We start from the raw sequence: 3,296 nt of genomic DNA, 5'->3' as shown, positions 1-3,296 counted from the left end.
CCCCCCGCACCCTCCCCGGCCCGCTCCACCGTCACAAATGAATGCAACTAAAATTGCAAAAACAAAACAAATTTGATTATATTTTCAAATAACAAATTTGATGACATTTTCAAATAATAAATTTGATGATATTTTTTCATATTCATAAATATTTTCAAATAACAAATTTGATGATATTTTTAAAAAAAATATTACTGTTTTATAAAAAATATTACTGTTATGATTTAAACAAGTTTGAACATATTTAAACACAAATAAATAACAAATAACATTTTAAATGTTGTTAACATGGCAACAAGCTGCATATTATTTTTCTACATGAAATTCTGAGCATGTAGCATATGTGACATGTTATATTTGGATGCATGGATAAAAAGATATGTGCAAAGAAAAAAATGCATAAAAACAAAAATTGGGGAGCCTGGGAATCGAACCCAGGACCTGCTAGTGTGTGTGCTGCGTGCTGACCAGTCGGGCTAGTGTGTGTGTTCTGATGCAGATATGGTTAGGTGGAATATAACCTGACCAGTCGGGCTAGTAATTACTAATGGCGCACCAGGATGAGGTGCGTCATCGCTGTCGTCGTACTTATGGCGCACTAGGGGGAGGTGTGCCATTGCTAACCCTCCCCCCACTCCACCTATTCCCCTCGATCTGGCCTCTCTCCCTCCCTCGCCAGATCCCCCACTCGACCCCAACCGTACGCCGACGCCCCACCTTGCTCCACCCCTCCGTCTGTCGCGCCTGCACGCTGTCAGCGACGCCGCCGCCTCTCCTAGCTGTGGTCTTGCGCTGCCCCGACAACACCGCCCCAACGCCGCCGTCCACCCCCGCCGCCCCCGCGCCCCCCGAATGGGATCGGCCGAGCGCGCGCTAGGGTTCCTCACCCCGCCGCCCACTCCTCTCCTCTCCTCCTCCCTCTGACGATCGAGGGCCTCCTCCGGCCCCTGCAGCAGCCGGCGAGCGTGGCCCCGACGCACCCACCCCGCCTGCCCCTGCCGTCCTCCGCCACCGGTCACCTTCACAGCAGCCGGCAAGCCAAGGTCAGTGCCGTGACCCTCATCGCCAACCCCGAGCTCCCTTGCTTCCTCTCCGCGCCGTCCAAGGTGAGCTCCCCTGCCCCTTCTCCCTCTCTCTCCTTGCCGTGTATCTCTGTAATTGCTGTGTAGGTTGCAAAAATGGCTGGCAAAACAGTAGCAGTGCTATGAAGCGGCTCTATTTCTTGTTCTCTGCTCTACTTTCAACTGAACTTGTTTCAGTTAGCAACTAGATACTGAATTTGAGAGTAGGGTGCTTGTAATGATGTTATTGTGATAATGTGTCTAGAGTAGAATTGTACTGTACCTGCTGTTTATACATTAATTGTTCATACACACTTCATTCGAACGTAAACTCATTGTCACATGCTCAAACAGTGTTGGGGTTTCTAGGACTGTTATATTGTGTTATGGATATACTTTGTGATTGAAGTTACTGGTTTGTGGTCTAGTCCCAATGAGAAAGATGTAAATATTGTGATCTAATACTTCTTATTTTGACTCTTTCTCCAATGGCCAGGTGTAACTGTTACGAGCAGAGAATCTTTGAGCAGAGCTGAAGGTATATAATTCTTTTATGTCATTGTTCTGTGTGTCAAGCCGAATACTACTCTTATTATAGAGTGTCCTGATGCAAGTTTCTGAATTATGCCTCTTGAACTTGCGAGTTGGGATATCTTGTGAACGTTTTAACTTTTAAACTCGAAATTGTTCCCTTTTCTGTTTGATTCAAGCTTACTCTCGTTATAATGTATTGTGCAGTTATTGTTTCACACTGTTTTGCTACAAGTACCATAAGATCTAAAAACTTAATTCTCCTGCTTCACTGCTTGCTTAGGAGTCTGATCGATTCGTGTTGGTTGAATCCATGTTGCAATGGATTTTTAGTTAACACCAATCCATGATTTTTAGTTAACAGCAATCCATGATTTTTTTCACAATGATCAGCAGCAGTTTTTGTATTAAAATGAATGTACTCCATGCATTTTAAGTTAACAACTGAATTTACTCCTTTATTGGCATTGCCATGATTCAGTTAACACTAAATCAACTTCATTAAACTATAAAGTGATTGAAGTTTAACATTCTGGTGGTTCATAGCTTCCAATTTTTGGTTTACCTTTTGTCATCACTGGAATAATACTTGTGCAGTGAAGTGATTGAAGTTTGGTTCAGGCAGAAAAGTATAGCAAGATGGAACCGTCTCTGCATTTGCTCCTAACTAATGTGCGCTAGTTAGATTAAATCTTGTCCAGGGCATGATGCAAAGTCAGACCACAACGCATAATCTTAATTCCTTCCTTAAAGAATGCAAAACATGCTCATTCAAGGTTGATTTATCCGATGGCCGAAATGTAGTCCTTGCAGTTAAAAGTTGGAGACCACGGGCTCCACTATACAGCGAATCAGCAATTGATTCCATAGATGGTGCTTGTTGTTATTTAATTTTGCATTTCTTCCATAGGTGGTAGAGTTATGTTTTCACTTATTCATAAAGTGATTGTGTTTAGCGACAATAGCCATGAACATAACAAGAGCATAATTTGCGTATTGCTTGCAGTATGTAATAACATGTGTTTATCAATGACTCAAATATGGCAGCATTGTAAATTCTGACATGCATCTCATTTTTGGTATTTAGTCAACATTAGTGGGCTTTTGTGAGGTTGAAAGCTAACATATACCTTTAATATGTTATGTTCTCTGTGGAGAACTTATCTGCTTGTACCTAATGAGTTGTTTATTGATCCAGTGCTATAGTTCACCAATGTTGCTACTTGCTAGGCTAGACGATGTTATTATTTGAGCTCATGTTTCTTGTGATATGAAACATGATATATCCCTTGGAAATTGTGTCTCAAGTCCTTCCAAGTGCTAACGCCCAACAGACATTACCTCAACAAAGGGTATTCTAGCAAGTTATATGTTTACGATGTCCCTAAAGATCATAACAGCATCACTTTACAGTTTGCTGGGTTTTGTCTCTGACCATTGTGTCGTGATGAATTTCCAGGTACCCCGAGATGTCCTTGAGTTTGCCGGAATGTCGATTAACTTCCGTTCTGGCAAATTCAGGTACTCCATATGTCCTATTTTCAGCAAAGGTCATGCTGAAATTTTCCGTGAATTTTAACATGACTTTGCTAAAAATAGGACATATGGGGTACTTGCGACTAATGCATGGGCCGGGGTATCTTAGTACTTAGTTAAGTAGGATCAACTGCCCCTTTATTCTTGCTGCATTAAACCATAGGCGAC

The sequence above is a fragment of the Triticum dicoccoides genome, chromosome 3B (assembly GCF_002162155.2).
Source record: "Triticum dicoccoides isolate Atlit2015 ecotype Zavitan chromosome 3B, WEW_v2.0, whole genome shotgun sequence".
Classification (NCBI taxonomy): domain Eukaryota; kingdom Viridiplantae; phylum Streptophyta; class Magnoliopsida; order Poales; family Poaceae; genus Triticum; species Triticum dicoccoides.
The sequence above is the reverse complement of the archived record's forward strand: the minus strand, read 5'-3'. Positions refer to the sequence as shown.